Raw genomic sequence first — 14,878 nt, forward strand, 5'->3', positions numbered from 1 at the left:
GAGAGCTGCTGGGTACTGGAGGAGAAGAGGAAGCACAAGGGTTTCTGCACAGGGAGTGGGTGATTCTGCAGCACTGTGACTAAACCACTGGCACAAAGATACACAGCCGAGTCCCTGGCTTCTGAAGGCTGGATCTTCAGAGTGGATAAAGATGCAGTAGGCATCTCTGCTGAGAATCGATCCTTGGGCATCCCTGAATCATCTAGAAGAGCCCGGTTGCGTAAGTAAGTCAGCAACTCCAGTCCTTGCATCACGGTCTGTCTATACCAGAAAACAGTATTGTGGCCGAAAACTGGGTGACATCTCATAGTTACTTCTTGTCCCATCTCTGTCACCTTGTGCCTTGGTGTCTGGGTGACTCTGGCATCTGTGAGCTCTGTGAAAAGAGATAGAATCTGGGGACAGAATAAGGCCTGTGATTGGAATCATAACTGGTAATATCCAAAAATGCAGATGCTTTATTTATGGAGACTCACCTTCTCCCAGGAGACAAAGGACCACACAGAAGAGGAGCTTGGTGACCATGGCAGGGTGGGGAAGGTGGCGCCTTCCCCTAGATGAGGCCCTGTGGGCATGAATACCAGGAGCTGGGGATTCTAGGCCTCTTGCTTACCTGATATAAAAGGGGACTGTCAGTGACATTACCATCTCTGTTCCTGCTCAAAGGACCTTCCTCCAAAGGTGAATGCTAAGTCTCTACAGAAGATTGACTGAAATAAATTATAGTTACTCTGGGATGTGATTGGTTCACTCAAAGATTCTAAGTACCCCCATGAGTTGTCACCTCTCCTAGCTCCAGTGCTTCTGCAGCATTGCACATCACGTCACCTATTCTGCTTTCTCTGATGTGTCACATATCTGCCTGGTGCATATTGCCACTTAGGTGTGCCGTCAGCACCTCAAGTTCTGGACATCAATAAATTACTTGTGAAATCTCAAGAACTTTATGATTCCCCTCACTGGCAATCCCTATATCCTAGACACACAAAATCAAACTAATAATGTGTTGCTTAGTTAGACCTTTGCCCAGATCCCTCCTGGAAGCATCTGGACTGCCGTTCTCCTCATGCAGAGAACAGGTGGCTTCCCTGAAAAGAGAACTGTGCAGATTTTATTCCCAGTGAGGGCTGGAGATGGACCCCCTTGTGCTCTGTGACTCTCCCAGCCCACAGCACAGTGTCTTCTGCATTTCTGGAGGACAGGGTCCCATCACTTCCCCAGGGTAAGGTTTAAAATTGTTAATCTTTGGGGATGGGTGAAAATTGAGCAGGGATAAGTGATAGCTTTGACTTACCTTGAAAAAACACAATAAGGCACTCTCCAGTTAAATGTGATCTTCCTCTTCTAAGAAAGCACTAAGAGGTTCCTTTAATGATGAACTCTTGATCCTCTTGCTGGAGTAAGTTAACCAGTACCCACAAATAAATTCTTTCTGGTGAGGTGATGAAATTCAAGAAAATGGCCCTTTTTAGGGTATAGATCGCAGTAAGATTTCTGTTCATAGAGTGGATGGGACACACTAGCTCCATGTCTTTGCTGCTGGCACAGAGATTTCTCCTCCCACACCCCAAACAAGGGGGTATGTCAGGTGACAGAGAAACCTATGACTGGCAGGGTGAGAAGCTACAACAGTGATATTTTTGTGACATTGGAGAATCAGCAGTAACCACTCCTTTCTGGTCCTGGGTTTATTTGTATCTGTGTGTGTGTGTGTGCGTGCACACACGTGTGTGTGTGTGTGTGTGTGTGTGTGTGTGTTAGTGAGACTTAGTTTGGAGGGAAAACGGAGGTAGGAATCATGTGTGCTCTTTTACTTCTATGCTTTTATGACCCCCCAAAAAACCCACAGCTTTTTATTGTAATGTGTGTGTGTGGGGCGGGGGGGTCTTGTGCTATCTCTGCAATCAGGTATCTTCAGACTCCATAGCATCCTGAGATTTGTGGATCGAGAAGGCAGAACCTAGATATAGGGCTTAGGAAGGAAGATGAAAACATGCACAGAAAGCACTTTGATTCAAGGCCACTGTATACTAGGATAGGGATTTTATTCTTTTTCTTTTCTTTTTTTTTTTGCATATCCAGGACTGTCTTCCAGGATACAGAGTCATGAAACAAAGGAACTGTGGGCATACACCAAGAACACATGAGTGAGGTATTTTCTTCCTCCGTGCTCTGATCTTCAATGGAAAAAGAAGTCAGACTTTGGGATACCACAGGCCCTAGTAATTTTTCTGATGATATTCATGTATTTGTCCACTTATGAGGAATGAGGAGCCCTCTGACTTAGACCACAGTTAGACTGTCCTTCTCAGGCCCTGGGTTGAGATGCCACATCAGCAGGATGGAACCAGGCCAGATTTAAAGGAAAGCCCATTTCAACAGCTTCCCTGATGTTCCTGGCACAGTTGCTGTCTCAATAATGGGCATTAGCTTATGAAACACCAAGATTCTTTTGTCTTTCTTTTAATGAAGACCACTTCTTTGAGCAGGAAGAGGCTTCTGTTACTATACTGTCACAGAGATGACCCTGTCCCACTCCCATCTAGCATTAATATGTGGAGTGTTACAGGGCTGGGTCCCTATCTACATAATATTGGCCATGATTACTGCAGTCTACCTTTGTGCCACCTAAGAAAACATTGCTGTGGGTTAATGAGGCTTAGTTTGGGGGATAAAAGGAGACAGGAATCACATGTGCTCTTTTACTTTTATGTTTTTCTGATCCCAACAAAACCCACGCCTTTTTATTGTAATTTGAACTGCATTGTACCAATGGTGTATCAGTGGCTCCTTTGTCTGACAACTGCCCCAAACTTGCCTAAAATCCCAACCTCACTATTGGTCTTAGCCCATTTGCACAAGCTGAGAAGTCCTTGGGTCCTCCCTTGTCTTTCCAGTGCTTTCTTGGTGCTCAACAGATAGGGCTTATGATTCCAGGACCAAGCCTGAGCTGCTTCTTAGCTTCCCACTGCCAGACAGTTCTCTCAGCAGCTCTAAAGTGTCAGTGAGTGGTTGTGGCACTGTAGTACTGTCTCCTGATGGCCAGAAGGACTCAGTCACTAGAAATGAGCCCTTTGTCAAGACCTGAAGTAGTATATGCTGTGTTACATTGGCACAGTGATCAGGCACAGGGTAACCACTCTTTCCGACTAAGACTCAAAGAACCTGAGAGAGAAATATTCATGTCAGATCAACTAAAGTCGAAATGTGAGCTTTGGTTCTGGCAAAGAAGAGGCTGATGGGTGTGGTGGTGTGCACCTGTAATCCCAGCTACTCGGGAGGCTGAGGCAGGAGAATCGCTTGAACCCAGGAGGCAGAGGTAACAGCGAGCTGAGATCATACCACTGCACTCCAGCCTGGGCGAAAGAGCAAGACTCCCTCTCCAAAACAAACAAACAAACAAACAAACAAACAAACAAACAAAAAAAAAAAACAAACAGAGGGCAGAGCTTTGTAGCTTGGTGGGCTGGCTAGCATTCTCCTGAATCAAATATGCCCTTCCATTACCTTTTCCTTAGTGGACAGGATCCCATACTGAATGAAAAGTCGGCTCACAATTTTTTTTTTTTCTTTTCGAGATGGGGTTTTGCTCTTGTTGCCCAGGCTGGAGTGCAGTGGCGTGATCTTGGCTCACTGCAACCTCCACCTCCCAGGTTCAAGTGATTCTCCTGCCTCAGCCTCCCGAGTAGCTGGGATTACAGGCATGTGCCACCACACCCAGCTAATTTTTCTACTTTTAGTAGAGATGGAGTTTCACCATGTTGGCCAGGCTGGTCTCTAACTCCTGACCTCAGGTGATTCCCCTGCCTTACCCTCCCAAAGTGATAGGATTACAAGTGTGAGCCATTGTGCCTGGCCTAGGTTAAGCTGAATTTCTAGAAGTTTGAAATCTTTGTAAATTTGTCCTGTTCTTGCTCAAGCACATGTAGTGTTAGCAATGTGCACTAGAATTGAATTCCTTCTTAAATTTTATGCTTGCTCTTGTCACTATTCTTTTCAAAATATTCTTCTAGATTTGATCTCTGTGATCTTCTCTATTGAGAGATGTGCGATTAACAATGTCCGGGTCTTCTAAAGCAAGCACCATTAAGACAAATATTGCATATCTTTAATTTTCTTGGTTAAGCAATTGCATCCAAAAGCTATTCTCATTTTTTGTTTGCCTGCTGCCTGCTTTTCCTTTAATATGTTCCACCTTTCTTACACTTCCCTAAGAATCATAATTTTAAAAATGATTAGGCAGGTTTCTTTCAAACACAGGCTAGAGCTGAAAGTCACATCATTTGAGTGTCTTCAATCCATGTCTCAGGGCACCTATTATGCAAAATTTTCAAATTACATGTAACCCTTTATGTAGTGTTGATTTTGAGTCATTCCTCAACAAATCCCGAAATCTTGTCTTCCTATGAAAAGTTTATCCAGTCTCTTCTCTGAGATCCTGCATCTCTTTTTCCTCCACAAGGATTCTTTACATCCATTTATCGCACCTGCCTTAGTAACAACCAAAATAAATCTCTCTATTCTAATAACCCCTTGAGAGCAGTTGACCCTGAGTGCATTTCCTCTTCTCTTTAAAATTTATCTTTCCTAGATATGAGAGCCTCCTCTTTCTTTCTCTTTCTCTTTCTCTTTCTCTTTCTCTTTCTCTTTCTCTTTCTCTTTCTCTTTCTCTTTCTCTTTCTCTTTCTCTTTCTCTTTCTCTTTCCCTCCCTCCCTCCCTCCCTCCCTCCCTTCCTTCCTTCTTTCCTTCCTTTATTCTTTTTCTTTTTTATTTATTTATTTTTTTTGAGATGGAGTTTCGCTCTTGTTACCCAGGCTGGATTGCAATGGTGTGATCTTGGCTCACTGCAACCTCTGCCCCCTGGGTACAGGCAATTCTCAGCCTCCTGAGTAGCTGGGATTACATACACATGCCACCATGCCCAGCTAATTTTTTGTATTTTTAGTAGAGACGGGGTTTCACCATGTTGACCAGGATGGTCTGGATCTCTTGACCTCGTGATCCACCCACCTCGGCCTCCCAAATTGCTGGGATTACAGGCTTGAGCCACCACGCCCAGCCCTTTCTTTCATTGTGGGTGAGGTCTCAGTCTGTCACCTAGGCTGGAGTGTAGTAGCATGATCTTGGCTCACTGCAACCCCTGCTTCCCAGGCTCAAGGGATTTTCCCACCTTAGGTTCCTGAGTAACTGGGATCACAGGCATGCACTGTCAATCCCCAGCTAATTTTCTGTATTTTTAGTAGTGATGGGTTTCACCATGTTGCCCAAGCTGATCTCAAACTCCTAAGCTCAAGTGATCCACCTGCCTCGGATTCCCAAAGTGCTGGGATAACGGGTGTGAGCCACCACACCAAGAACTTCCTCCTTCTTTCACCTGAGAAGTATAAGTCTTCTAAGAAGTTACAACTATTCTTGATGAAGTCTTTTTCTTCTTCCATTTTAATAAGCCTATATTTTTAATTTTGGTTATAATAGTTTATGAATGGTTAAAAGGAATCCAGTCCCCAAATTCTTGTGTTTGAATCCTCCTTTCCTCCATTTACTAGCCATGTGACATGAAGAAAATTACCTATCTTCTCTCTGCTTCAGTTTACTATTCTATAAAATAAGGCACTCTAAGTAGATGTTGAATGTTTCCTACTTGGAAAATGAATCCACTTGAAACGCCCAAGACACAGTAAGAATTATGTAAGAGGTTTCAATTTTAAATATTCTTCTTTTGCTCCTGTTCTGATGACCAGAAGTAAGCATCACTTCAAAATACTGTACTGTCTCATCCATTTTCTTAGCAAATTAAATTCTCCATGACAAGCACTCCAAGAACATTCTTTTAGTTATAATCTCAGTTTTTGTAATAATAAAAAACATCGATTTTTAAAATTGATTTTGAATCTTTGTCTGTATTTGCTTTAATTTTCTGAGAGTCCTCCTCATACATTTTCTTCAGTGGAGAGAGCCTGCCCAGGTGTGCTTTCTATCACGTACTCTGTATTATTTCTTTCTAGGAGCTCACTGTTCCTGATAGTTCATCCTCTTTAACTTCAAGAGTCTTGGAAATACGAATTCTCCCATAATACTCCACCTGATTAGGCAATTCAAATGGTTATCTCCTTTTTGGTTTCTTCTACTTTTATTTTAACTTCAGGGGTACCTGTGCAGGAAGTGCAGGTTTCTTACACAGGTAAGTGTTTGCCATGGTGGTTTGTGGCACAGATCATCCCATCACCTAGGTATTAAGCCAGCATTCATTAGCTATTCTTGCTCATGCTCTCCCTCTCAGTAACCCCCTTCTGACAGGCCCTAGTGTGTCTTGTTCCCCATGATATGTCCATGTGCTCTCATCATTCAGCTCCCTCTTATAAGAGAGAATGTGCAGTATTTGGTTTTCTGTTCCTCTGTTAGTTTGCTAAGGATAACGGCTTCCAACTCCATCGATGTCCCTGCAAAAGACATGATCTCATTTCTTTTTATGGCGGCATATAATTCCATGGTGTCTGAGAGACTGTCATGATTTCAGTTCTTTTGCACCACATTTTCTTTATCTAGTCTATCATTGATGGGCATTTAGGTTGATTCCATGTTTCACTATTGTGAATAGTGCTGCAATGAACATACACATGCATGTATCCTTATAATAGAATGATTTATATTCCTTTGGGTGTATACCTCATAATAGAATTGCTGGGTGAAATGGTATTTCTGCCCCTAGGTCTTTGAGGAATCACCACTCTGTCTTCCACAATGGTTGAAGCAATTTACACTCCCACCAACAATATAAAGTGCTCCTTTTTCTCTGCAACCTTGCCAGTATCTGTTGTTTTTTGATTCTTTAATAAAAGCCATTCTGGCTGGCATGAGATGGGAATCTCATTGTGGTTTTGATTTGCATTTCTCCAATGATCAGTGATGTTGAGTTATTTTTTTAAATGTTTGTTGGCCACATGTATGTCTTCTTTTGCAAAGTGTCTGTTCATGTCCTTTGCCCATTTTTTAATGGGGTTTTCTGTTTTTATTTTTTTTCTTGTAAATTTGTTTAAGTTCTTTTCAGACTCTGGATATTAGACCTTTGTCAGATAGATTGCAAAAGAGTTTCTCTCATTCTGTAGCTTGTCTGTTTACTCTGATGATAGTTTATTTTGGTGTGCAGAATCTCTTTAGTTTAATTAGATTGCATTTGTCAATTTTTGCTTTTGTTGCAATTGCTTTTGGCATGCTCATCATGAAATCTTTGCCTGTGCCTATGTCCTGAATGGGATTGTCTACATTTTCTTCTATGGTTTTCATAGTTTTGAGTTTTACATGCAAGTCTTTAATACATCTTGAGTTAATTTTTGTATATGGTGTAAAGAAGGAGTCCAGTTTCAATTTTCTGCTTTTGGCTGGCCAGCTCTCCCAGCACCATTTATTAAATAGGGAGTTTTTCCCCATTGTTTATTTTGTCAGGTTTGTCAAACATCAGATGCTTGTAGGTGTGTGTAGTATTACTTCTGAGTTCCCTATTTTGTTCCATTGATCTATGTGTCTGTTCTTGTACCGGCACCATTCTGGTTTTGGTTATTGTAGCCTTCGAAGCATAGTTTGAAGTCTGGTAGCATGATTCCTCTAACTTTGTTACTTTTGCTTATAATTTTCTTGGCTATTCACACTCTTTTTTTGGTCCAAATAAATTTTAAAATAGTTTTTTTTTCCTTCTAATTCTGTGAAGAATGTCAATGGTAGTTTAATGGGAATAGCATTGAATCTATAAATTACTTTGTACAGTATGGGCATTTTCACAATATTGAATTTTTCCTAACTATGAGCATGGAATGTTTCTTCATTTGTTTGTGTCTTCTATCATTTCTTTGAGCAGTGGTTTGAAGTGGGGCTTTAGTGCAATACATTTTCCTCTTAACGTTGATTTATCTGTCCCAGAGAATCTGGTACATTGTCTCTTTGTTCTCAATAGTTTCAAACAACTTCTTGATTTCTGCCTTAATTTTGTTATTTACCCAAGTCATTCAGGAGCAGGTTGTTCAATTTCCATGTAGTTGTGTGGTTTTGAGTGAATTTCTTGATCTTGAGTTCTAATTTGATTGCACTGTGGTCAGAAACTGTCATGATTTCAGTTCTTTTGCATTTGCTGAGGAGTGTTTTACTTCCAAATATGTAATCAATTTGCATAAGAGCCATGTGACAGTGAGAAGAATGTATTTCTGATGTTTTTGGGTAAAGAGTTCTATGGCTATCTATCAGTTCCCCTTAATCCAGAGATGAATTTCGGTCCTGAAGATATTTGTTAATTTTCTGTCTCAATGATCTTTCTAATATGGTCAGTGGGGTATTAAAGTTCCTCACTATTATTGTGTGGGAGTCTAAGTTTTGTAGGTTTCTACAAACTTACTTTATGAATCTGGATGCTACTTTATGGGTTGCATATATATTTGGCATATTCGATTCAACAGGAAATTGCATATCCTGTTGAATTGAACCCTTTACCATTATGTAGTGCCCTTCTTTGTCTCTTTTGTTCTTGGTTGGTTTAAAGTCTATTTTGTCAGAAACTAAGATTGCAACCCCTGCTTTGTTCTGTTTTCCATTTGGATGGTAAATTTCCTGCATCCCTTTATTTTGGACCTATGTTTGTCTTTGCATATGAGATGTGTCTCCTGAAGACAGCATATCAGTGTGTCTTGGCTCCTTATTCAGTTTGCAATTTGGTGCCTTTTAATTAGGGCATTTAGCCCATGTACACTTAAGTTAGCATTGTTATGTGTAGTTGGATCTTGTCATTACTATGCTAGCTGGTTATTTCACAAACTTGTTTATGTGGTTACTTCATACTATCACTGGTCTATGTACTTCAGTGTGTTTTATAGTGGCTGGTAACAATTTTTTTCTTTCCATATTTGGTGCTTCCTAAAGAAGCTCTTGCAAGGCAGTCCTGGTGGTGACAAATTTCCTAAGCATTTGCTTGTTTGAAAAAGATTATATTTCTCCTTCACTTATGAAGCTTAGTTTTGTCAGACACTAAATTCTGGGTTGGAAATTCTTTTCTTAAGAATGTTGAAATGTGGCTTCCAACCACTCTGCCTTATAAGGTTTCCACTGAGAGGTCTTCTGTTAGTCTCATAGGCTTCCCTTTGCAGGTGACCTGGCCATTCCCTCTGGCTGCCCTTAACAATTTTTTTCATTTCAACCTTGGAGAATCTGATAATTATGTGTCTTGGGGTTTATCTTCTCATAAAGTATCTTATTGGGGTTCTCTGCATTTCCTGAATTTGAATGTTGTCATGTCTTGCTAGGTTGGGAAAGTTCTAGATCATATCCTGAAGTATGTTTTCCAACTTGGCTACATTATCCATATCTTTTAGGTACCCAAGTCAGTCATGGGTTCAGCCTCTTTACATAATCCCATATTTCTTGGGGATTTTGTTCATTCTTTTTTGTTCTTTTCCCTCTATTCATGTCTGCCCATCTTATTTAAGAAAGATAGTGTTCCAGCTCTGAGATTCTTTCCCCTACTTGGTCTGTTCTCCCATTGATACTTGTGATTGAACCATGAAGTTCCTGTGTTGTATTTTTCAGCTCCATCAGGTCGATTATGCTGCTGTCTGAACCGGTTATTCTGGCTGTTGGCTCCTGTATTGTTTCATCATGATTGTTAGCTTTTTTGTGTGTTGGGTTACAACATGCTTCTTTAGGTCAGTGAAGTTCATTATTATCACCTTCTGAACTCTACTTCTGTCAATTCAGTCATTTCAGCTTCAGCCCAATTCTGTGTCCCTGCTGGAGAGGTGTTATCATCACTTGAAGGAGAAAAGGCACTCTTGATTTTTAAGTTTTCAACATTTTTGTGTTGATTCTCATTTTTGTGAGCATATACCTTCAATCTTTGAGGTTGCCGACCTTTGAGCTGGATTTTTGGAGGGTCTTTTTCATTGAAAGTGTTCCTGTTGTTGTTTTCTGTTCGTTTGTTTTCTTTTAACAGTCATGCCACTTTATTGTGGGGCTGCTATGGTTTGCTAGAAGTCCATTCCAGACCTTGGTTGCCTCGTTTTTTTTTCCCATGCTGACAGTATCATCAGTGAAGGCCATGAAACAGCAAAGATGGCAGCAGGATTGCTGGCCAGAACATGCCTGTGGGAGGTGGCTGGAGACCCCTGTGGGAGGTCTCACCCAGTTGGGATAAACAGGATCAGGGACCTGATTAAAGAAGCAGTCTATCTGCTTTTTGGTAGAGCAGATGCACTGCACTGAGGGGAGACTTTCTCATCCAGATCACTTGGATTCTACAAAGTCAGCAGGTTGTAAGGACTGAGTTGACCAAACTGTGGAGATAGAGGCTGCCCCTGCCTGCCAGGAGCTGCATCCCACGGAGAGATCAGAGCTCTCAGTATAGAACCCTAGCTGGAATTGTTGAAGCCTCTGCAGGGAGGTCCTGCCCAGTGAGGAGGAAGGGATCAAGGTTTCACTTAAAGAAGCAGTCTGGCCATGATCTAGCAAGGTGGCCGTGCCTCATTATGGGGATCTTTCCTCATCCAGACCATTTGTATTCTCCAAAGCTGGCAGGTTAAAACAGCTGAGTCTACTGGTCTGCAGACTTGGTGGCCACCCCTTACCCTGGGAATTCAGACTTGTCTCAGGGAGATTCTAGCCTGTTTCCATTGGCTCTCTGGAATTTCAAGCCAGTGGGTCTTAACTTGTGAGGTGCTGTGGAAGTAGGGCCTGCAGAATGATGCTGCTTGGCTCCCTGGATTCAGCCCCCTTCCTAGGGTTATATGCAGACAGATTTCCCACCTTGCTGGGGATCTGGGGGTGGAATGTGTAAAATACCTGGGTCTCTGTGTGTGCATGAGCACCTGCTCTGCTAAGACTCCACACAGCTCTGTGTATTGGATCCAAGGCCCTGTTGCTGTGGGCTTGTGACGGGATCACCAGATCCATGGGCTGCAAAGATCTGGGGAGAAGTGTGATTACCTGGGGAGGGTCGCACACTAACCCACTGCTTTTCTTGGCTGGGGGTGGGCGTTTCTTTGGCTCTGTGCTGCTCCCAGTGGGCCATCGTGCCTCCAAACCCCTGCTTTTCTTTGTTCGCTGCAGGTCAAGTTGTTTGCATAGTCAGTCCCAATGTAAGAACCTGAATATTTCAATTGACAGTGATAAATTTACTCACCCATTTCATTCCTCTCCCTGAGTGCCACAGACCAAAGCTGCTTCTAATTACTCATCTTATAGACCCTGAATAGTTATCTTCTTACTGTCTAGAAGATTTAATATTGGGTTTGACCCTGCATTAAAATTTTTTTTCACTAGTGAAGGAAATGTTTGTAATCATCCAAGATTTTAGAAAATATCCAGACAAGAGTAGCTATTATTGTATAGCTAAGTATATGATGGAAAACCCCAAAACTTGCAGCTACATAATGCAAAATACGAATTCTGTATTTGAATTGAGAAGCGAACACAGTAATATGTTTGTCACTAAACCCAAATAAGTCTGTTGGATGTTACCAGTCCATAATTAGAATAATCTACTGGCAATATTAAAAGGACACATCTATTTTACATGAAAAGTAATTTCCCTGTATATCACATATTTTGGGAAAGGACACTGTTGAATTTGTGCTTATGTGTCCAAGAATGACCAAAGATTGGTGAATCAACCTCAGTAAAAGCCAATGACCACTCTGGGAAGTGACTCAGAGGCACCAGAAATAGTTCATAGGATTTGATATGCAAACAGGAACTGCAAAGCCCATGGTATCTTCAAAATACAAAAATGTTTAAAGACCGTGGTATCTTCAAAATTGCAAAATTGTTTAAAGAATTACTAATTCAAGATAGTAAACTGAGTACCTTACCATACAAGAGAATAAAAAATAACAATAAAATGCTGAAAGTAGAAAATATGTTTTCAGAATCAGAAATGTTAAGGGCTTCTGGAGGTTTGAAAGCTGCTGGAACTTGTGCTCATGTGAAAATCAAAATAGAAAACAGAACGAAGACCCCAGAGTTGAGCAGCACTCTTCATTAAAAGAACAAGCTTGGAATTAGTAATGGTCTATGGGATTATGGTTAGGACAATTTTAAGAAATCGATACTGCAGTATAGAGTATATCAATTGATACCTGCACAGTAATGCTATATAACAAGCCTCACTCAAGTCTCACTGGTTAAAGCAATAATCATTTATTATTGCTCATGATTTCGGTGTTAAGTAGACAGTTCTACAAGTCTCAAAATAGTTATGATAATATCCCTTTGTTGGATATTTACTTTACAAATGTTTTATCCATTGCTGTGGTTTCTTTTTCGTCCTGTTAACAAGGTCTTTTACAAATTAAGTTGAAACAGGAGAATTCCCTTATTCCCCTCACAGGGCATGTGACAGGGGTGTGATTCATTCCTTTGATGCCCTCATGCTGAAATCCCTAGAGGGAGCATGTAGACGGGCAGGTAGAGAGACCTCGGGATGCTTCTGGGCTCCCATCCCATGGCAGCATCTAGGGCTCCCAAAGCCCAAACGGGCAAGTGTTACAGTGCACTCTTTCAGTTTTGTCCGCTGCAGACAGCTTGTATCAGTCAACTCAGTAGACCCTCTGCTTATTGCAAGGACAAGGGGCCAATGTGTCAGCCTGAGTTTTTTCCCAGCATACTGGAAGAATCAGATCATATGTGGAATGAAAGGTTGAGTGCAAGGGAAGGTTGAACAATACTACTATCTTCATTCTCTCCTAATTCTGAGTTGCAAACAGAAATTTCCCTCACAAGTTTTCTGGATTGTAAAAGAAAGTTCTTTACTACGATTGTGGACATTCCTTTATAATGCCAATTTCGACTTTACATTTATTTAGGGATTTTTTTATTACTCCTAAAGAGTGTCTCAAATGTAGCTGTAGCAAGCAGGTTAGTACATTAGAGGTAAGCTACCTGGCCCCGAATCTGAGGATCCATTTGTCTCTATTCTGCATAAGAAGAGCTGGGCACTGGCTAAAGGCAATGCACACTCACAGAGCACTGATGAGGCCTCCTCATAAGTATCCACACTGGGGTATCTAAAAGCAGAGGCATGTGCAGTCTTCTGTTGCCCTGCTTCCTCCCTGATTATATATCTTTACAACACAAATTTATGCTTTTCTCTTTATTGATATGAGAAGTTTCTACACAATGCCTGTAATTCATTCTGAGTGGTTGTAGTTTCTCTTTTATAGTCATATTTACATACTGATTCCTTCTGAATCCCCATGGTAGCCCTGGCAACTGAGGCAGAAGATCCCTGTATTATGAGTGCCCAAGGCAGTTGAGGTTTGCTGGAGTTCTGCCATAAACCAAAGTCTACTTTGTCATTTTCCTACTTTTTTGTTTTTTTGCCATGTCAGTTTCCTGACTTTCAAGACTGAAATAGTGCAGATTTTTTCCCTGCTGCTCCCAGTTCATTTCCCTTCTTCCTTAAAGTCCAGCTGCTTCATACATATTACTTCATAATACTATCCCTTCTCCTTGTACTTACCTTATTACCTTCAGAAATTTTCTTATTCAGTCCTTCTGCCTGCTACTAATGCAGTCATCACTCTTAATACCATTCATCACATAGACAGTGTGTTCACTAGCGAGGCTTCTAAGTTTCTTGACCTCCTCTATCCTGAGTCTTTCCCTTCTCCAATCCTTTTCAGACTTGCTTCCATGATTATAGACCATTTAAGGAACAATACGGATTTTTCAATATTTCTATTTAAAGTGTCCTATCGTTCTACCACTACCTCCCTTCTGTTTACCTCACTAACTCATACAATTCTTCTATTTCTCTGCGCTCTGCAGTTCACAGAGCCCACAACCTTTAAACTCTCATGTTTTAATTCTTACATTGTTTTAATCATATTTTAATGTTTAAGACTGTAATATCAACCCCAATTAAATCCAACTCCTTGTAGGTTCCTATGAATGGCAGAGTTGGGAAGGGCACTGAAAACCCCCCTGGGGATTTGTTCGATTTATCTTCTATAATTGTAATAGTCTTCTCCTAGGTTCCTCTGCTTCTAAGCTTGACCTCCCTCATTGTAGCCACCAAATCAGGGTCTACTCTCAACACAGAAGTCAGAGTGATTCTTTAGGTTAGATGTTGTCAGTCTTTTGCTTAACTATACAGCAGCTTCCCACTTCACTCAGAGAACAGCCTACAGCCTGAATGTGCCTACAAGGTCCCAGGTGATCCCCCTCCCTGTTATGTTCACTGCCTCCTCTCTCTTCCTCTTTTCCTTGCTTATTTTTTCACAACCACACTGGCCTTCTGGCCATTCCTCAAATACACAAGGCACATTTCTGCCTTAGAGCCTTTGACCAAGCTATTCCCTTTGCCTGGAACATCCTTCTCCAAAGTATCCCAGTTAGGCCGGAAAGAAGCTTTAATTATTCTAACAGTGACAGAACAGTTTCCTAAAGCAACTTTTCAATTTTTATACATTTAACAATTCTCCGTTGCTCACCAGATAAAAAATTTGCTTTGGAAGGGCATTTGAATTTGTAAACATTCGGATCCTATCTTATCCTATTTTTGATGACTGAATAATATAAATGTTACTTATCAAACACACTTCATACCCTTACAAAACAGTCTTACACAATTTAATGCCTGTTCATACATTTGCTCCTGTGATTTCTACCACCTTCTTCATATTGTTCGATCCTTCTAATCACTCAAGACACTATCAAATGCTTTCCTTCTCTGTGAAGCAGCAAATGGTTCTGTTTACTCTGTTTTCATGGTGGTATAAAGCAGATACACATTTTGAGAAAAAAACAACTGTGAAGATTATAGAAATTAAACCATTTTTTCCATAATTTTGAAGGTTAGGAAGTTTGGAATAGTTAAGCTATGCTTTCCTTCTATTCAAATTT

General features: G+C 41.0%; 1 long non-coding RNA gene across 1 annotated transcript in view; it reads left to right on the plus strand.

The window, feature by feature from the left end:
• The window catches only part of LOC144578432 (uncharacterized), an 88,152-nt gene continuing 73,274 nt past the window's right edge, over positions 1-14,878 (plus strand). Inside the window, exon 1 of the long non-coding RNA XR_013524198.1 lies at positions 1-2,152. This is a non-coding gene — a long non-coding RNA (uncharacterized LOC144578432). The remainder of the gene's footprint in view (positions 2,153-14,878) is intronic.

The sequence above is a fragment of the Callithrix jacchus genome, chromosome 11 (assembly GCF_049354715.1).
Source record: "Callithrix jacchus isolate 240 chromosome 11, calJac240_pri, whole genome shotgun sequence".
Lineage (NCBI taxonomy): Eukaryota > Metazoa > Chordata > Mammalia > Primates > Cebidae > Callithrix > Callithrix jacchus.